The sequence below is a fragment of the Rhinoderma darwinii genome, chromosome 11 (genome assembly GCF_050947455.1).
Source record: "Rhinoderma darwinii isolate aRhiDar2 chromosome 11, aRhiDar2.hap1, whole genome shotgun sequence".
In the NCBI taxonomy this organism is placed as follows: domain Eukaryota; kingdom Metazoa; phylum Chordata; class Amphibia; order Anura; family Rhinodermatidae; genus Rhinoderma; species Rhinoderma darwinii.
Window position 1 is genome coordinate 92,727,168 of NC_134697.1, and position 22,112 is coordinate 92,749,279.

The window sequence follows — 22,112 nt, forward strand, 5'->3', positions numbered from 1 at the left end:
ATGTCCATATATGGACAGTGGCGTCAGGGGGTCCTTCTTGAAGGAAACAACCCGGCCACAGCATTGGTAATAAAGTTGACTTGTTTACAGAACGCTGAGTTGGCTCCATTTTTGGTCAGGGATCTTCAAGTGTAATACTGGAAGGTTCCCACGGCTAAAGAGAGTTCAGTGCTCCAGAATTAAAGGGGTTGTCCGGGCAGGGGGCGGTTTTTCATACTGATGACCTTTCCACAGGATAGGTCATCGGTATATCATTGATGGGGGTCCGTTCCGGAAGCAGATGGCTCACAGTATAGCGGCCGTGAATGTGACTAGAGCTGCAGTTCTGCAGCACGGCCGCTATACAGTGTATGAAGCACTGCATGCCCAGCATAACATCCGGTGCCCGGAGGCAGCCCGAACAGCTGATCGGTGTGGGGTCCGGGTGTCATATTTCACCACTTATTACATTACCGGGTACATATCACAATGTAATGACCATTACTCACCGTCTGCTGGAAGTTGACATGGCCATAACCAAGAGACCATCTTTTGATCATGTTCCTGCAGACACGTATAGACAGTTCAGGCCCATCTGGACTAAACTTCTGATAGATAGAGGAAGGCCATAGGATATTGGCTGTTACTGTGTGGATCTCCACTGAAGAAGTAACGGAATATTCTCATCACACAAAGTCTGTCGTTGGGTTATGCCATCATTTTGCGATCGGTAGAAGTTTTACTGCCATATGAACCCTCGTTCTCGATCATTGCCCTCTTGCGGCTTTAACAGTCTCTACTCTTCTGGGAAGGCTTGCCACAAGATTTTGGAGTGTGACCTCACAGATGCTTTTTTTGGCTGAATGGGCACAAATTCCCACAGACAAGCACTGATATTGGATGAGTAGGTTTTGCTTGCAACCCGTGTTATAATTCATCCCAAAGGTGTTGGATGGTCCTTTGTGCAGGCCACTCGAGTCACTACACAACAAACTCATCAAACCATGTCTTTATGGACCTTGCTTACAGGGGCGCAGTCATGCGGGGACAGGAAAGGTCCTTCCCCAGTAGACACTATGTATTACTGTAGGTAACGTTCAGAGGCCCAGATTCACCCATCAGACTACCAAATAACAAGACGTCATCACTCTAGAGAACGACGTGCTTTACACCTCTCCAGCTGACTCCTGGCATTGTGCAGGGGGATCTAAGGAAATCCATTTCATGAAGCTCCTAACACACAGTTCTTGTTCTGCGCCACGTTTAAAGCCACTGATCTCTTCAGTACGACCCATACTACTAGCAATGTTTCTCTGGAGAGTGCATGGCTGTGGGCTTGATTTATGCACCTGTTTGCAATGCGTGAAGCTGAAACAGCTCAATGCGTGAAGCTCAATAATTAGGGGGGGTGTTCACGTACTTTTATCCATATAGTATTGTCTCTCACCTCCCACATGCTGTATTTTCTCCTTACTGCCAAGAGACACAGAACTAAAAATTAAAGAAGAGCTCCAGTGGAAGCACAACTTTCCATGTCTGCACCCCCCACCTGACTGTATATATCACTCTACACTTCTTTTATGTATACTGTACTTACTTTTTGAACGCCTGCCTTGTCCGTGCTTTAAAAGAAGCCTCCGTCTTGATTCTTAGATTTCCCCAGCTTTCTCTTCCTCTCTGCTTTGCTATCAATCACTTGACCAGCTAAAGACCATATAATTTCTTTATGCTGGGGGACACTGTGATTATTATTCTCTCTATATTCTTCTAAATAAGCTGAGAAACCATAAGTATACAGACAGGGAGGCTGCACTATATTCTGCTACACCAGTGTGACAGGAACCTGTCTAAGTATCAGTGGCAGTTGATGATAGAAGTTTCTGTTTCCCCCTGTGTATAACTAGTGCGGTACAGGAACTGCTGAAGCCTGTGATGGGTGACACATAGATCTCCGGAGACCCAAGTAGAGAAAGTAGTCACCGAGCCGGATTCACACTGCTGCTAAGCAACCGTCCCGGTCTGATATATAGAGATAAATAACAGGTGAGAGACCGACACATGGAATACCAGAATGCAGCACATGGGAGAGGTTAGTTTTGGCCGGAGTGTCCCTTTAACATTTCATAATTATATCATCTAGTTATCATCTCTTTATTTGTAGATCTCATTCGGAACCATCTACACGTCATTGTTCTTTGTGATGGATAAGGGACACATAACGGAGAAGATACTGAACGTCACCCTGGAGATAATCTACCTTCTTACCGGAGAGGTAAAATAATCCGGGACTCATGTATATGTCCTTTCTCTTATCTTTCTATCCTACGGACAATATTATAGAAAAAGCAAAAGATCACGTCATCATAATTGATTTGTAAATATAAATGCTGTAACAAATCTTCTCTGGTGCATAGATATTTATTTTAATACAATGATAGCGCCCCCTAGCATTTTGACTGCCCCCCTAATGCTGCTTCCACCTTCCTAAACAGTCCGCGGTGGACACGCATTACAAAAGTTATGATTTTTGGAATGGTGGGAGGTAAAAACGAAAATTGAAAAAACCGAAAATAGGCTGTTCATTAAGGGGTTAATGACCTATCATTCACCTGTTCTATACCTGGACTGAGTTACCTGGTGGTGGTTACATTCAGTTATCCTTTGGATGCATTACTATGGACTGATCTGTGGGCTACAACATAAGGTGTCTTAGCCTGGGGACTGTGTTGCTCCCTCTGCAGGCGGGGTGTTGCGGTGGCACTGGTTGCCATGTGGTGCGGCACCTAATAGAGTAGGGACCCACTTAAAAGAAGTTGCCATGAGGAGGCAGGTGGGCTTATACGATCAAAATGTTTACTAAGAACTTCCTGTTCATTTTGATTCTCTTGTATGTTCCATCTCGATATCCAGGATAGTCCAGTAGTGAAGAAGACTTCTGGTGACTCTCTATCCCCCAACAGATGTCCCTACATGTCTGGAGGATGGACCAGTACCATCACGGAGCCTTCACTGATACCTAAGAGAAATGAGAGCTACGTAATGGGAAGAGCAGAGTTCACAGCAGCACAGAATCTGCACGCTCCTCTCCTGAAATACTCTGTGCTGCTGTGAACTCTGCTCTTACCATTACGTAGCTCAGTCTGTTACCTCTCCTCCACTCCTGTCCTCAATAACACCTTCACATGATTGGCAAGTCACCACCCCGCACAAGATCCACACGCTCATCTCCTGAAATACTCTGTGCTGCTGTGAACTCTGCTCTTACCATTACGTGGTGACTTGCCAATCATGTGAAGGTGTTATTGAGGACAGGAGTGGAGGAGAGGTAACAGACTGAGAGCTACGTAATGGTAAGAACAGAGTTCTCAGCAGCACAGAATCTGCACGCTCCTCTCCTGAAATACTGTGTGCTGCCTTAAACTCTGTGGACAGGTCAGGATCCTGTTTCTTTCAAATGTTGCACTGTAGCGCAGCCTCATATAGTGGATCGAGCGGGTTCCCCAGCATAATTTAAAAGAAACACGATCCTGACCTGTCCACAGAGTTTAAGGCAGCACAGAGTATTTCAGGAGATGAGCACAGCCGGCCACGGGCAGCCGGTCGTTTTTCCGAGCCGTGCTCCCATTATAAAGTATAGGAGCACGGCCCGTAAAATAAAAAAATGGAACATGTTCTATCTTTTTAACGGCACGGGCACCTTCCCGTGAGAAAACGGGAAGATACCCGTGGCTAACAGAAATCTATTGGCCCGCTATTTCGGGTCGTAATTACGACCCGTAATAACGGGTGTTTTTACGGTCGTGTGCATGAGGCCCCGTAATGACGGGTGACTACGTGTGTGCACCCGTCATTACGGCAGCGTTGCTAAGCGACGTCAGTAAATAGTCACTGTCCAGGGTGCTGAAAGAGTTAACTGATCGGCAGTAACTGTTTCAGCGCCCTGGACAGTGACGACCGATCACAATATAGAGTAACCTGTCAAAAAAAAAAGACGTTCATACTTACCGAGAACTTTCTGCTTCCTCCAGTCCGGTCTCCTGGCCGTTGCCTTAGTGACGCGTCCCTCTCGACATCCGGCCCGACATTCCTGGGTGACGTTACAGCCCATGTGACCGTTGCAGCCAATCGCAGGCTGCAGAGGCCTCTGCAGCCAATCACAGGCTGCCGCGTCAGGAAAGAAGGTCGGACTGGAGGAAGAAGAGGGACTCGTCACCAAGACAACGACCGGGTACGTATGAAATGTTTTTTATTTTATTTTTAATCAGCAGCCTCTTTTCTCTATCAGTGATTGATAGAGACAAGTGGCTGCCGATTTGTATAATATTTTTGACCGGGTTCGGTCAAAACGGGTTCGGCCGAACCCGGTGAAGTTCGGATTCGCTGTCCCGGTTCGCTCATCTCTACCTGTCAATATTGTTTCGGACAGAGGGGTACAATTTGTTTCATTGTTTTGGAGAGCCTTCTGTAAGAAGTTGGAGATTGATCTGTCCTTCTCCTCGGCCTTCCATCCTGAAACTAATGGCCAAACTGAGAGGACTAATCAATCTCTAGAACAATATTTAAGGTGTTTTATCTCTGACTGTCAATATGATTGGGTTTCATTCATTCCCCTCGCTGAATTTTCCCTTAATAACCGGGTCAGTAACTCGTCAGGGGTCTCCCCCATTTTCTGTAATTTTGGGTTTAATCCACGGTTCTCCTCCCTTTTACTTGGTAGTTCCAACAATCCCGAGGTAGAGGTCGTTCATCGGGAACTGTGCACAGTCTGGGCCCAGGTTCAGAAGAACCTAGAGGCGTCCCAGAGCGTACAAAAGACTCAGGCAGATAGAAGACGTTCTGCTAACCCTTTGTTTGTGGTCGGGGATCTGGTGTGGCTGTCTTCAAAAAATGTGCGGCTTAAAGTTCCGTCCCAAAAATTTTCTCCCCGGTATATAGGGCCGTACAAGGTCATTGAGGTCCTTAACCCTGTCTCCTTCCGGCTGGAGTTACCCCCGTCTTTTCAAATACACAACGTGTTTTATGCCTCCCTCCTGAAACGCTGCTCCCCGTCCTTGGTTACCTCGAGGAAACCTCCGGTCCCTGTTCTCACCCCTGAAGGGGTAGAATTCGAGGTGGCCAAGATTGTGGATAGCAGGATGGTCCAAGGCTCCCTCCAGTACCTGGTCTATTGGAGAGGATACAGGCCTGAGGAGAGGACTTGGGTACCCGCCCGGGATGTTCACGCTGAGGTATTGCTCAGGAGGCTCCATCTTCGGTTCCCCAATAAGCCAGGTCCACCTAGGAAGGGTCCAGTCGCCCCTCATAAAAGGGGGGGTACTGTAAAGGATCTGCCAGACACCGCTTCTGTGTCGACGCCCGTGGTTAATCAGTCTGCACCTGCTCCTAGGTCTGATAGAGTGACTCGATCTGTTACCACTCAGGCTGGTAGGCTGAGGAGTGGGAGAGCCTATCACAGCCTGGCCAGACAGTTCTAGCTCCCGCCCTCGGTCTATTTACACCTTCATTTCCTGCTTGTCTTTGCCTGTGATTCTCTCTGGTTTCCTGGCTCTACTGTTCCTGCTATAACTATTCACCTCTGCTTCATATGACCCTGGCTTGACTGACCATTCTCCTGCTCTGCGTTTGGTACCTCGTACACTCCTGGTTTGACTCGTCTCGTTCACTAATCTTGTTGCTCACGGTGTTGCCGTGGGCAACTGCCCCATTTCCCTTAGCTTCAGTGTACCCTTGTCTGTTTGTCTGTCGTGCACATATTGAGCGTAGGGACCGTCGCCCAGTTGTACGCCGTCGCCTAGGACGGACCGTGCAAGTAGTCAGGGACTGAGTGGCGGGTAGATTAGGGCTCACCTGTCTTCTCCCTACCCCGACATTACAATAGGATTGTATAGAAAAAAACCTAGTTTGTTATTAGTACCATTTTGGGTACTTTTTGATCACTTTTTATTAAATTTTTTTAAGGATTTAAGGTACCCAAAAACCAGCAATTCTGGTGTTTTTTTTTTTCTCGTTCTTTTTTAAATATGGCATTTACCCTGCAGGTTAAATAACGTTATTTTAGATCAGACTTATACAGACAAGTCCATCAATTATGTTGATTTTATTTTTTTTATCTCACTTTAGAGGATGAGGGTCTTTTTTTTTTTGGTGTATTACTAAAAACTTTAAGGGTATGTTCCCACACACCGGATACGCTGCAGATTTTCTGAAACAGAAAATCTGCAGCAGAATCTCAATAAAAACGCTGGTCAATGTGTGACAGAAATCCCCACCAAATAACGTGTTTCTTCGGCTCATTTTGCTGCGGTAATGCTGTGTTTTACCTGCGGATTTCGTTTTAAACATTGGTTATAGCAAAGTATATGTGCACCTGCGTGTTTCCGCAAACGCTGTAAAAACCGCAACAACATAAATCTGTTGCAGAATTTCTGCTCCCTATTGAAGTCTATGGGCCAAACACGCAGGATCTCTGCACAACACGCAGCATGAGAAACGCACCGCAGAACACTTTCGCGTGACTTTTCTGCGGTTTTGTTTTCCGCAGCGCGGGCATGAGATTCTCTTATTCACTTTGCTGCTACTGTAAATGCTGTGGAATATCCGCAGAGTTCAGTTGTGGAAATTCCGCAGCATTTACGCTACGCGAGAACCCGGCCTTACTCCCTTTTTTTTTTGTAAACATTTTTTCCATCCCCCTAAGGACTTCCGTATTGCTGTGTATTGTGCTATTTACAGCCTCCTATTAAAGGGCTTAATAGGAGCACAAAGATGGCAGACCTGGGGTCCTTTTTATTAGGCCCCCAGACTGCCATGACAACCATCAACACCACGTAAGTGAGCCCGCTCCATGCTCCTCTCCTCGCGCCATAAGGTACAGTTACGTCCTGGTGCTACAAGAGGCTTAAAGCACCGGCCTCACCTACAGCAACTTCTGTATAATATACGAGCCCGTACACCAAATGCTCGGCTTTCCGAGAGAAGTCGATCAGAAACGAAGCGGCTCAGCGCTCACCTGAGCACTTCTCCTGCTTCGTTTTAGCGATCTGTGGGGGTCTCCGTGCTCGGACACCCAGTCATCCAATCTTCAGACATCTCACTATGACACGCCAGAAGTTTTTTTGAAAGTTCAATTACCATTTTACCTGCAGAAATTTGCCTTTTTTTAAAAATAAAAATAAAAAACCCTGTGTTTTTGACCACCTAGCCCGTGTTTATTTTTTTACAGTTTATATAATCAAATGATATTGTGATCATTGTTACCAAAGTTTCCACACTCCGTGACATTCCCAACCAGCTCTGCATTGTTAGACATTACCAGATTTTAACTGAGCATCACATTTTGTTTGGTTCTCCACAATTTGCCACAAACATGTTATTCCCTTTGCAGTTGGAGCAGAACGGTTCCTATTCTCCCATTATCACTGCAGTGCCAGCCTGGGCAGCCCACTCTATCTGTTTCTATATCTGACCATCCGTCTCCTGAGTGACGTGGGGGGGGGGTCTAGATTACACCCAAAAATAATAATGTCTGTGTTCCTTTGTAATTCCACCCACAAGGTTTCCACCTCCTGACAATCTTCCTCCAGTATTGCTTCTTTTACACTTCCCTTCGTATGACGTTTAACATGCAGACATTCTCCCCCACCTTTCCTATTTGTCCTGTCTTTCCGAACGAGTGTAAAACACTGAAGATTGACAGCCCAATTGTGTGAAGGGCCCGGCTATGTTTCTGCGAAGCCACCTATATCGATATGTTCCTCCAGTACCAAGGCCTCAAGCGCCCCCAGTTTTGCTTCCTAGACTTCTGGCATTTGTGAACATACACTATAGGTTGCCGTCCAATTTTTCATGTTCAGTTTCAGGAATGTGATTGACATTTTTAGGCACATGTGTCTTCAATGTTGGTTTGTAACGCACGGATCTCATTATCCTGTGACCTAATACTTCACCCACCAATATAGTCTGACGCCTCTTGATGGCTGAATCCCCTAGAACCACTTCTTATCTTGCCCTAACTTCATTACCATCCCCCCGGCTACCAGCTGGGCTGTCCTCCTGGCTGTCGGGGAGAGCAGTATCCAGTATACAGTAGCTGCTCAGCAGTGCGACTCCATTACTGTCTACAGTAAACCAACACCCCAAGTAGCTGCCGAGAAGTTAAGGTCTGTTCTCATCTGCGTCTATGGCAGTTTCCGTCAGATTTGACGGGAAAAACAATGCTATATGTTGCACCACGCTCTGGCCCGATTCACCACATTGTAAGATAATGTCCTGGCTTTCAGTGGCGTGTGTGCGGCTTGTGTTCTATGTGTGCAGTCCTGGCCAAAAGTTTTGAAACAAATTTTGGTTTTCACAGTTTGCTTCTTCAGTTTTCATAGTGCTATTTGCATTAACTCTAGATTGATATGAAGAGTGATCAGATGAATTGCAATTAATAGTATAGTCATTCCTTGCCATGAAAATTATCTTAATCACAAAAAAAAACATTTCCACCTCATTTCAGCCCTGCCATAAAATGACCTCCTACCATCATTTCACGTTCGCTCAGGAGAAAGTGTTAATGAGGACAAGGCAGCTGATAGAATTATAAGAGTGGACTGGTTGCTTTAAAATGGAAAGGTGCTTGAAATCAGTCTTCTTCTGTTAGCCATGGTTACCTCCATGGAAACGCGTACAGTCATCATTGCTTTGCATCAAAAGGGCTTTACAGGTAAGGACATTGCTGCGTGTAAGATTGCCCCTAAATCAACCATTTATCGGATCAAGAAGAACTTCAAGGAGAGAGGTTCGATTGCTGTGAAGAAGGCTTAAGGGCACTCAAGAAAGTCCAGCAAGTGCCAGGACCGTCTCCTAAAGAGGATTCAGCTATGGGATCAGTTTTAACAGCAGTGCAGAGCTTGCTCAGGAATGGCAGCAGGCAGGCGTCAGTGCATCTGCACGCACAGGCAGGTGAAGGATTTTGGAGATTGGCCTGGTGTTAAGAAGGGCAGCAAAGAAGCCACTTATATGGGAAGTTGTCCGTGGTCAATAGAAGTGAATAGGTCTGTAATTGCGGACCGTAATTACTGTCCGCAAGTACGGATGATTTTTACGGTTGTGTGCATGGGGCCTAAACGATCGATAAACACTAAAGCAGCAAACTTTGGGAAAACCAAAATTTGTGTCAGTCTCGAAACTGTGTCATTTATAGTGACCCGGCTCCAACAAGTGTTACAGGAAGTTGGTTTAGAAGTTTTCCATTAATGAATTACTCGGCTTCTCTAGATGTTACTGACACCATTTTCTTGGATAATATTTGTGAAATATCTTTAGTAAGAATAGGAAATATAAACGACTGTACAGTGTGTGAAGAAGAACAATTAATAAGTGATGGGGGAGGGGAACTATAGGCACTTTATATGAGCTTTACTGCTTGGAGTTGTGCCTAAAATTATTATCTTGCCTCCAGTTTTTTGGCTTTCTTTCCATGTCAAAATAATAAAAATGTTCTTGTTTGATAATCGCTGCGTCAAAATTGTCTTTAAAAAGAAAAATAATATCACATCTTTGTAATTTAATGGTCTCATTTATTTTTCTACTTGATTTATATTGACGCCTGCACCCTATAAAGAAGCAGTTAAGTGCTGAGTTCAGGAACACTACAGTGCCAGCCCATGCACCTGGGTTTGAAGCTTGCTGCGTGCCGCTGGTGTTGTAGATGGCATTCTCCTTACTTATACAAGTTTTCTGGGGATAGAACCTGCACGTTCCTGACTCTTCTGTTAGCAGAGAACTTTACCAGTGCGCTACCTCTACTGTCGAGAGCCAGCTGCAAATTATCCCAAAGATGACATGTTCTTATTCCTGCTGGAAGTAATGTTTACATTTGGTCTTATGGGGACAATAAGAAAGCCCAAATATCAACCTGAGCTGGTGGCATGGTGCATGATCAGTGTCTAGCCAGTGAGTGTCTTCTGTGTGGTTTCTGGTTCAAACCCTCATGTGTGGTCTTGTCCAAAAGATACCTTGCTGGGTGGTGTTTATAGTGGTGTGGAGGCAGCACAGTGAGTATGTTGCTGCATAAGAAAGTCACTTACATGAATAATGTTACTTATACAGCTGTATTTATATAGAAGATTATAACAATATACAAATCACTCAAACAGGTATCATAATTCATCACTCCATGGGTGGCACTTTGCCCAAGGAGGCCAATGTGGGGATTAGAACCCACGTTGACACAAGCGATCCCTGCACTTAGCTCAGATCACGCAAGCTGCGCTTCAGCTTCTCAACAACACGTTTATTCACTTCTCAAAAAACAGGGGTAATCGGACTTTCAACATTAGAAACTTTAGATCACATAGGGTGCATGATAGCATGGTGGCTTTGGGATTAAGTGCCTAGACCAGTTATGGAGTTAGCCCATGTGCCTGGGTTCATATCTTGTTGCATGCAGCTTGTGTGGTAGGTGGCATTCTCCATACTTATACACGCTTGCTGCCTGTGCTTAACGGTGACAATGTGTTTCCAACAATTTTGTCAAGAAGCTTACGCTCAACAGGCAAAGAATTTATCCTTTAAAAGAATCCCTCACCTTGTGAACCTAAACTGGTGAAAAGCTGGAGATCCTGGGGATAGAACCCATATGTGCCTGATTCTTCTAATTTATCAGCAGAGAACTTTACCAGCATGCTACATCTGCTATCAGTAGCTGTCTGCAAATTCTTCCAAAGATGACATGTTCTTATTCCTGCTCGAAGTAAAAAATTTACATTTGGTTTTATGGGAGACAATGAAAAAGCCCAGAGATCAACCTGAGCTAGTGGTGGTATGGTGTTTAAGCAGTGTCTAAGCAGTGTCTAAGCAGAGATTGTCTTCTGTGCAGGCCCTGGTTCAATTTCTGATGTGTGGCCTAATCCAAAAAATATACTTTGCTGGGTGGTGTTTATAGTGGTGTGGAGGCAGTGCAATAAATATGTTGCTGCATAAGAAAGTTACTTATATGACGAAAGTTACTTGTGCAGCTGTTTCTTTTTCTAGAGAGCTGTATTCATATAGTAGATTATTGCAGATTTCAGCAATATACTCATCACTCAAACAGGCATCATAATCCATAGGTGACACTTTGGGGAAGGTGACCAGGAGAACAACATGGGGATTAGAACCCACGTTGTATAGAAGTGATCCCTGCGCATAACTCTGACTTTATGTAGCTGCAGTGCAGCTGGCGTGGTCTATTTATCACCTCTTTAAAAATAGGGGTAATCGGATTTTCAACAAAAGAACCATTAGATCACATTGGGATACAACAGCACAGCAGCTTTAAGTGCTTTCAAGACTGGAGACACAAGGAGTAGAACCAGGGTATAGAACTTGCATGTTCCTAACTTATCAGCAGAGAACTTTACCTGTGCGCTACCTCTGCTGCCAAGAGACAGCTCCAAAGATGACATGTTCTTATTCCTGCTGGAAGTGACAATTACATTTGGTTTTAAGGGGACAATAAGAAAGCACAGAGCTCACCCTGAGCTGGTGGTCTGGTGCGTAAGCAGTTTCTAAACAGCAAATGTCTTCTATGCAGACCCTGGTTCAAATCCTGATGTGTGGTCTTGTCCAAAAAAAGGTAAGTTGCTTAGTGGTGTGGGGGCAGTGCAACAAGTTTTTTTGTAGCATAAGAAAGTTACTTATACAGCTGTCTTCTTTTTTCTAGACAGCTGTATTTATAGAGTAGATTATTGCAGATTTCAGCAATATACTCATCACTCAAACAGGTATCATAATTCATCACTCCACATGTGGTACTTTGGGAAAGGGGGGAGCTGCCCAATGTCACCAGGAGACAACGTGGGAATTAGAACCCATGCTGTACAGAAGTGATCCCTGCACTCAACTCAGATCACCGCAGCTGCACCGCAACACATGTATCACCCCTTTAAAAAATGGGTAATCATACAAGAAAAACTCTACATCTCATTAGTGCTTTTAAGGCTGAGGACACAAGGTGGAGATCCTGGGGATAGAACCCATATGTGCCTGATTCCTCTAATTTATCAGCAGAAAACTTTACCAGTGCGCTACCTCTGATGTCAAGAGACAGTTCCAAAGATGACATGTTCTTATTCCTGCTGGAAGAGACAATTACATTTGGTCTTATGGGGACAATAAGAAAGCACAGTGATCAACCTGAGCTGGTGGTCTGGTACTTAAGTAGTGTCTAACCAGTGAGTGTTTTATGTGCAGGCCCTGGTTCAAATCCTGTTGTGTGTGTGTGACCTTGTTAGAAAGAATACCGTGGAGTTGGTATAATGAGAAGGTTCCTGCATTAGGAAGGTACTTACTTCTACAGTATATTATTGCAGATTTCAGCTATATACTCATCACTCAAACAAGTGTCACAATTCTTTACCCTGTCACCTCATAAAAAGCGAGGTAATGGGGCAGATCTTGGCTCCTGAGTGGGATGGCTGCCCAATCACCTTAATCCTGTGTACTTGCAGCTCAAAGCAGCCCTTAACATCTAAAACCTGCCTTAAAAGAGTCTGAAAGTAGGCAGTTTGGTGAGTCAGTTTAGAGAGTGCTTATCCTGAGGCGGGATTACACTTTCATGAAGAGACACTTTAGACCACATTGGGGCATGACAGCACAGTGGCTTGGGGCTTAAGTGCTTTCAAGGCTGGATACACAAGGAGAAGATTCTGGGGATAGAACCCACATGTTCCCGACTCCTCTAATTTATCAGAAAACAACTTTACCAGTGCGCTACCTCTGCTGCTGAGAGCTGGCTGCAAATTCTTCCAATGATGACATGTTCTTATTCCTGCTGGAAGTGACCATTACATTTGGTCTAATGGGGACAATAAGAAAGTCCAGAGCTCAATCAGAGCTCAATCAGAGCTCAATCAGAGCTCAATCAGAGCTCAATCAGAGCTCAATCAGAGCTCAATCAGAGCTCAATCAGAGCTCAATCAGAGCTCAATCAGAGCTGGTGGCATGGTGCATGAGCAGTGTCTAACCAGTGAGCGTCTTCTGTGTGATCTCTGGTTCAAGTCCTCGGGTGTGTGGCCTAGTCCAAAAAGATGCCTTCCTGGGTGGTGTTTATAGTGGTCTGGATGCAGCACAACGTGATTGTCAGTGCTTAAGAAAGTTACTTATATGAAGAATGTTACCAAAACAGCAGTTTCTTTTTCGAGACGACTGTACTTAGCGAAAATTTTCAACAATCTACTCATCACTCAAACCAGTATCATAACCCTTACTCCATAGGCAGCACCTTGGGAAGGGGGAAGCACCCCAAGGCCACCAGGAGGACAACATGGGGATTAGAACCCACATTGTTTAGCAGTGATCTCTGCACTCAACTCAGATCACACAAGCTGTGAGCCAGCTGGATTGCAGATACACAATACCACATTTATCAACTCTTTAAAAATCATGGGTAATCAGACTTTCAACAAGAGAAACTCTACATCTCATTGGCGCTTTTAAGGCTGGAGACACAAGGCAGAGATCCTGGGGATAGAACCCATACGCTCCTGACTCCTCTAATTCATCGGCAGGGAACTTTACCAGTGCGCTACCTCTGCTGTCAAGAGCCAGTCATATATTCTTCCAAAGCTGACGTTCTTATTCCTGCTGGACGTGATGATTACATTTGGTCTAATGGGAACAATAAGAAGCTCTAGAGAATAACCTGAGCTGGTGGTGTGGTACTTAAACAGTGAGAGTCTTCTATGCAAATTCCTGGTTCAATTCCTGATGTGTAGCCTTGTCTGAAAGGACACCTTACGGTGTGGAGGCAGAATAATGAGTAGGTTACTGTATAAGAAAGGTACTTATGCTGCTGAACCATCTTACTTTTCTACTACATTATTGCAGATTTCAGCAATATCCTCATCACTGAAACAAGTGTCACATTTCATCACCCCATAGATGGTGCTCTATGGGAAAGGGGGGAAGTTGAATTATGAGCACATAAGCTGTGAGCTCGCTGCTCAGTGGCTCCACCAGAACATATTATTCATCTCATAGAAAAGCGCAGTAACCTGACATTCAACAGAACTCACTTTAGATCGATTCTATTTTTATGAAAACGTTTTTTTATTACAGATAAATAGACAAACAATCGAGCACAAAGTCATTTGCTGACCCCGCAGGGCGGCTTAAAAAACACATGATATCTCAAAAGCCTGTGTAGCTAAGAAATCTTATGTATATATATTATAGACATATATTTTATATAGTACGGAGTACAAAATGCGCACGAGACCAGACCGCTTAATAAAACATAATGAAAAGAAATGGAAACAAAACAAAAAGACAGAGGGCGACCTCCAATCAAGGTGTCGTCTGTCTTGGAAGATTATTAGAAGTAGCAGGAAGGTAAATATGTAGCAGCAATAACCATAGAATTAGAATACCCAAGCCTTTAGGCCAAAGAGATATCATTATATGTCGCTATATGAGTAGGTGGGAAGGACAGCACACAGGTTATAAAACAATCAGTCTAGATAGCGAGAGAAGGAGTTTGAGAAGTCCCATCCTGTACATTTTATACTTAATCTACCTGTCCAATGTGCGGAAGATCTTTAGTCTATTACCAGATTCCCCCAAAAAAGTTCTTGGACCTTTTCCCGCCAATGTTGGATGGAAGGAGGTTCTATTAGTTATATAGTTTCTATGTGCCCCCAGTGTAGGGAAGTAAGCAGTTTAGCTGCTTGTACCAGCCAGGTGACTAAACAATGCTTGGACAGTTTGTAGTCCGGGGAGGGGACCCAGCAGAGCATCGTTTTAGGACTAAGGCTATGTTCACAAGGCAAACTAAAAACGGCTGTAAAATACGAAGCTGTTTTCAAGGGAAGACAGCCCCTGGTTTTCATCCGTCTTTAAAGCATCAAGTGTTTTTTACGGACGTTTTTGGAGCCGTTTTTCTACTTAGAACTATGAAAAACGTCTCACACACTTCTTTTAACGGGGCTTTTTTTTTTTCTACACACATTCAGGAAAACAGCAGCACAGCCATAAAAACAAATTCAGTGGGAAAGGACAACTCTGGAGGGATATCTCTAACTTGCAAAGGATTGACAGTGACAAAGCAGGCTGGGTCTATGATATATTGAGAGGGTGATAGGTGAGGTCACAGACACCGGTATAACCATGGATGCGGCCTTTTTCCTTCTCCATCACTGCGACATTCCGGTGGATATCTACAAGCGTTCCTTGCTTCACTTTTTAGTGATGCAGCACGTCACTGCATCCCATTGAGATGGAAGGATTCCTCGCCCCCTGCTTTGTCCCTCTGGGTTTCCAGGATCAACGACCTTATGCACATGGAGGATTTGACCTCCATTATTCACATCTCACATGTCAAGTTTAGCCAAGTATGGGCTCCTTGGATTGCTTTTCAGGATTCTGACTCTTACAAAGACATTATAAGGGAGTTGAGTGTTGCTCAGCAACCTGAGTAGAGCTTTTGCTGAACTGCGGGATGTGGTGGTGGGAATCTCCATACACTTTACCCCACTTTTCTCCCTCCTCTGCTCCTTTTCCCTTGTAACTTTTTTCTCCCTCTGTATTATTTTGCTGCCTCCTGAATCGGGCCTTCACGTAGGGTGCATGGAATCACTTAGATTATTCTCCTGCGTGGGAATAGGTGTTTTCATAACAATGTTTTATGTTTATGTATATTCTACATTTATATTTTCTGTGCTTTTGCGTACTTCTGTACCCCACATGCTTGATAAAATGGACCTTTCTGTCATGAAAATAAAGAATTTAAAAAGAAAAAAAAAAGAGATCCGTATTTCTTCTTTACAAAGAAGAACCCGGCACCGGCCGGGGAGGAGGATTTCCGTATAAAACTCCTCTCCAGATTCTCCTTGATAAAGGCCGACATGGACTGAGTCTCTGGCAAGGAGAGGGGTTATACCCGTCCACAGGGCGGTGAAGCATTAGGAACCAGTTCAATCGGGCAGTTGTACGCCCGTTGATGGGGAAGCATCTCCGCCTCCTTCTTGCAAAAGACGTCCGCAAACTGTTCAAAATGAGTGGGTAATCCTGTCAATGACTCAGACATAGGAGGCAGGACCGGCTGAATCTGTGACAGGCAGTGGTGGAGACATTTGAAGCCCCATTAGAGAACTTCCCCCGGAATTCCAGTCCAGAACGGCATGAAGCCAGAGCCAAGGCAGGCCCAGCAACACCGGATTGATGGCTTTGGGCAAGATGAGGAAAGTAATCTGCTCAGTATGAAGAGCTCCCACTTGGAGCTTCAGTGGCTTGGTCTCAGACATGATGGGGTCGGGCAGAGGAAGTCCATTCACCGAGGCAACCACCAGAGTTGTCTCCAAGGGAACAGTCGGCAACTGGAGCTGATCCACTAGGTCATGTTGGATGAAGTTTGCCACGGACCCGGAGTCCAGGTAGGCAGAGACCTGGTGCGTCTGCTCACCAGACGCTCGTCTTTGATATCAGAGGATAAACCCTGTCAGTAGGTAGCCACAAAGGCATCGTTGTTCCAGGATAGCTCTGCCGCCTGGGTATGGAACTGAATGGCGTACTCGCCCACAGAGGTGTCTCCTTGGTGAAGGGTCAGCAGGGATGCAGCTGCTGAAGTGACTCGCCCAGGTTCCTCAAATACAGTGCGGAAAGTCTGTAGAAAACACTGTTCCCTGACGTTCCCAGATGGGGTTGTCCCATGCCAGGGCCTTGCCAGTAAGAAGAGAGACTATGAATGCGATCCTTGTGCCATGGAAATGCTCTGGCATGTGGATCTGACTCTGGTTCAGAAATCCCCTGCAGGTCCTCGCGTCTCTGTCGTAGCGAGGAGGCAGTGGCAGAGAGAATCGGGAATCGGTGCTGCCAGGAGTTGTAATTGGAGGAACAGCAGTAGCAATAGGAGCAGGTGCCGTAGCTGCAGCTTGCATTTCCAGCCGATGTGCAATAATGTTCACTCCCTGGAGGAGTTGGTCCTGTCGTGACCGGAGGTCTAGCATATCCGCCCGCATTACTTCTGATGTCATGGTCTTGGTTTGACCAGCGGAGTCCATGGCCTGAGCGTACTGTCACGATCTGTGGATATGTGGACCCACTAGGCTGCACCACCGTTAAAGGGTAGCAGTTGGCCAAACAACAGAGTACCAAGTCAATATAAGGTCCGAGCACAAGGGTACCTGTAATAGTCCAGACAGTAGCAACGGCACTGATGGGACCTAGGCGGCAGGAGATGAAAAACGTAGCAACTGACACCAGATGTGGTGTAAGTCAGCAGTCACAAGACGACTACAACACTACAGATGGCACAGGAACAATCACAGTTACAGTTGTTAACGTTATTTTGTGGGACAATATAATTACGGTGAAACCAAATTTATATATATTTTTTAATGTATTACTACTTTTGCACAAAAAGTATTGCAGTGTATTATAAAAGCGATCAAGGGATCACATAAAGTCCCCTAGTGGAACTAGTAAAAAGGTTAAAAAAAACTTTAATAAAGTGAACAAAAACAAGTGAATAAAAAAAAATGAAAAACCCACTTTTTCCCATTACAAAATGCTTTATTATTAAAAAAAAAACTAAATAAAGTAAAAAAGTTACACATATTTGGTATTGCCGCGTCCGTAACGACCCCAACTATAAAGCTATTACATTATTTAACTCGCACTGTGAACGCCGTATAAAATAAAATAAAAAACAATGGAAAAATTGCTGTTTTCGGTGAATCTTGCCGTAAAAATAATGTGATAAAAAGTGATCAAAAAGTCACATCTACTCCAAAATGGTACCAATAAAAACGACAAGTCGTCCTGCGAAAAAAAGCCCTCATACAGCTGCATCGGCGGAAAAATAAAAAAGTTATTGCTCCTCAAATATAGAGACACAAAAACAAATAATATTGAAAAAAAAAGTGCTTTCACTGTGTAAAAGTAGTAAAACATACAAAATCTATACAAATTGGTATTGTTGCAATCGTAACAACCCGCTGAATAAAGTTATTGTGTTATTTATACCACACGGTAAACGGCGTAGATTTAGAATGAAAAAACAGTGGCAAAATTTGTTTATTTCCTATTCCCCCCGAATAAAAGTTAATAAAAGTTAATCAATAAATTATATGTACCCAAAAATAGTGCTATTAAAAAATACAACTTGTCCCGCAAAAAGACCTTATACAGCGATGTCGACAGAAAAATAAAAAAGTTATAGCTCGTGGAATGCGGCGATGGAAAAACTTAAACAATAGCTTGGTCATTTAGGTTTAAAATAGGCTGGTCACTAAGGGGTTAAAGTTAGAAACTTTGCAAATAGAACAAACCATTGTAGGATGGAGGGAACCAACGTGACAGGGTCAGTGATGAAAACAACGGGATCATTCATGGAGGCTGCAGTGGTATATGGGTGTAATTACCGGCTGTCAGACCCTGTATATCAGGGGTTTTACCTAATCTTCTGGAGGAGCGTTTAAAAAAATCAGGATGAAAAGTGCTGGGGAGAGGGGGCATCCCTGCCGAGTAACATTTTTAATATGAAATCGATCAGAAAGTGTACCATTAACCCTAAACTGTTGCTGGCGCAGAGTATGAGCAAAACACGGTTGAGATTAAACTAGATGGGAAACGAAACTTCGTAAGGGTAGCGCGCATAAAATCCCAGTTGACACGGTCAACAAGTCTTTTCGGCGAGAAGAATCAATGGGACCCACTGGAATAAATCCCATGTGTTCAGGACCGATCAGCTCTTTCAAGAACTCTGATATCCCGGCTGCCAAAAGCTTAGACCACCTTTTTACATCAGTATTAAGAGAAATCTCAGTAGGCCAGAAAGCACCGACCATGAGGGAGTTACAAATCTTTATAGATCTGGGAACCAGGATGTCAGAGGATCTTTTGTAATAAGCGGTCAGAAACCCATCTGGACCCAGTGGGATAGTAAAAAATAGGTTATGCAGTCCTGTCCAGACAGGGATCCCGGCCATCAGGAGTCGTGTTGATATTATCAAGGTATTGGTAGTAGAAATTGAATTCTTTAGCAATACTGTCCGTGTGCCAATCAGCGTCATACACTTCTCTCCATTCATTTACACAGCACATAGCGATATACCTATATCGCTATATGCAGCCACATAAACACACTATAACATTACTGCAGTATCCTGACAGTGAATAAACATTACCTCCAGGCAGGACGTGATGTCTATTCAGAATCCTGTCACTTCTGTAGCGTCTCTGTGATATTTACAGCAATGCAAGCGTAATCTCGTTTGAAATTACAGGTTACATGGTAATCTCGCGAGATTACGCTTGCCTTGCTGTAAATATCACAGAGACGCTACAGAAGTGTCAGGATTCTGAATAAACATCCCGTCCTGGCTGCAGGTAATGTATATTCATTGTCAGGACGCTGTAGTAACGTTATAGTGTGTGTATGTCCTGTTGTAGGATGAAATTGGCTTCAATCAAGCGCTGTCCACAGGGTATGGCGTTGCAAAATGGAGTGATAGCCTTCCTTATTCAAAATCCCCTTTACCTTGTACAAATCTCCCCCTTTACCAGCACCAAAGCAACCCCAGACCATCACATAACCTCCACCATGCTTGACAGATGGCGTCAGGCACTCTTCCAGCATCTTTTCACTTGTTCTGCGTCTCACAAATGTTCTGCTGTGTGATCCAAACACCTCAAACTTCAATTCGTCTGTCCATAACACTTTTTTCAAATCTTCCTCTGTCCAATGTCAGTGTGCTTTTGCCCATATTAATCTTTTCCTTTTATTAGCCAGTCTCAGATATGGCTTTTTCTTTGCCACTCTGCCCTGAAGGCCAGCTTCCCGGAGTCGCCTTTTCACTGTAGACGTTGACACTGGCGTTTTGCGGGTACTATTTAATGAAGCTGCCAGTTGAGGACCTGTGAGACGTCTATTTCTCAAACTAGAGACTCTAATGTACTTGTCTTGTTGCTCAGTTGTGCAGCGGGGCCTCCCACTTCTCTTTCTACTCTCTGGTTAGAGCCTGTGTGTGCTGTCCTCTGAAGGGAGTAGTACACACCATTGTAGGAAATCTTCTGTTTCTTGGCAATTTCTCGCATGGAATAGCCTTCATTTCTAAGAACAAGAATAGACTGTCGAGTATCACATGAAAGCTCTCTTTTTGTAGCCATTTTGAGAGTTTAATCGAACCCTCAAATGTAATGCTCCAGATTCTCAACTAGTTCAAAGGAAGGTCAGTTTTATAGCTCCTCTAAACAGCAAAACTGTTTACAGCGGTGCTAACATAATTGCACAAGGGTTTTCAAGTGTTTTCTAATCATCCATTAGCCTTCTAACACAGTTAGCAAACACAATGTACCATTAGAACACTGGAGTGATGGTTGCTGGAAATGGGCCTCTATCCACCTATGTAGATATTGCATTAAAAACCAGACGTTTGCAGCTAGAATAGTCATTTAGCACATTAACAATGTATAGAGTGTATTTCTGATTAATTTGCTGTGAGGAGTACATCAGGGTATATGTAATCTGTGAGGAGTACATCAGGGTATATGTAATCTGTGAGGAGTACATCAGGGTATATGTAATCTGTGAGGAGTACATCAGGGTATATGTAATATGTGAGGAGTACATCAGGGTATATGTAATATGTGAGGAGTACATCAGGGTATATGTAATATGTGAGGAGTACATCAGGGTATATGTAATATGTGAGGAGTACATCAGGGTATATGTAATATGTGAGGAGTACATCAGGGTATATGTAATATGTGAGGAGTACATCAGGGTATATGTAAGCTGTGCAGAGTACATCAGGGTATATTCACAACACGGAAGCATGCACGCATAGATGTCAGCGTCATGCTTCACTACGGGACTCTGAGTTACTATAACTAGATACTCCTCCCCCTGTACATCAGGGTATATGTAAGCTGGGCGGAGTACATCAGGGTATATGTAATATGGGCGGAGTACATCAGGGTATATGTAATATGGGCGGAGTACATCAGGATATATGTAATATGGGCGGAGTACATCAGGGTATATGTAATATGGGCGGAGTACATCAGGGTATATGTAATATGTGAGGAGTACATCAGGGTATATGTAAGCTGTGAGGAGTACATCAGGGTATATGTAAGCTGTGACGAGTACATCAGGGTATATGTAAGCTGTGAGGAGTACATCAGGGTATATGTAATATGTGAGGAGTACATCAGGGTATATGTAATATGTGAGGAGTACATCAGGGTATATGTAATATGTGAGGAGTACATCAGGGTATATGTAAGCTGTGAGGAGTACATCAGGGTATATGTAATCTGTGAGGAGTACATCAGGGTATATGTAATCTGTGAGGAGTACATCAGGATATATGTAATATGTGAGGACTACATCAGGGTATATGTAATCTGTGTGGAGTACATCAGGGTATATGTAATCTGTGAGGAGTACATCAGGGTATATGTATATGTGAGGAGTACATCAGGGTATATGTAAGCTGTGAGGAGTACATCAGGGTATATGTAATCTGTGTGGAGTACATCAGGGTATATGTAATCTGTGAGGAGTACATCAGGGTATATGTATATGTGAGGAGTACATCAGGGTATATGTAAGATGTGAGGAGTACATCAGGGTATATGTAAGCTGTGAGGAGTACATCAGGGTATATGTAATATGTGAGGAGTACATCAGGGTATATGTAATCTGTGAGGAGTACATCAGGATATATGTAATATGTGAGAAGTACATCAGGGTATATGTAATCTGTGAGGAGTACATCCGGATATATGTAATATGTGAGGAGTACATCAGGGTATATGTAAGCTGTGTGGAGTACATCAGGGTATATGTAATATGTGAGGAGTACATCAGGGTATATGTAATATGTGAGGAGTACATCAGGGTATATGTAATATGTGCGGAGTACATCAGGGTATATGTAATCTGTGCGGAGTACATCAGGGTATATGTATGATGGGCGGAGTACATCAGGGTATAATAGGATGATGTAATATGTGAGGAGTACATCAGGGTATATGTAATCTGTGAGGAGTACATCAGGGTATATGTAAGCTGTGAGGAGTACATCAGGGTATATGTAATCTGTGAGGAGTACATCAGGGTATATGTAATATGTGCGGAGTACATCAGGGTATATGTAATC

At 43.9% G+C, this 22,112-nt stretch overlaps 1 long non-coding RNA gene across 1 annotated transcript in view; it reads left to right on the top strand.

The window, feature by feature from the left end:
- Window positions 1-22,112, top strand: part of LOC142663389 (uncharacterized) — a 236,783-nt gene that overhangs the window by 18,810 nt on the left and 195,861 nt on the right. The window contains exons 2-3 of the long non-coding RNA XR_012851087.1: window positions 1,884-2,022; window positions 2,141-2,251. This is a non-coding gene — a long non-coding RNA (uncharacterized LOC142663389). The remainder of the gene's footprint in view (window positions 1-1,883; window positions 2,023-2,140; window positions 2,252-22,112) is intronic.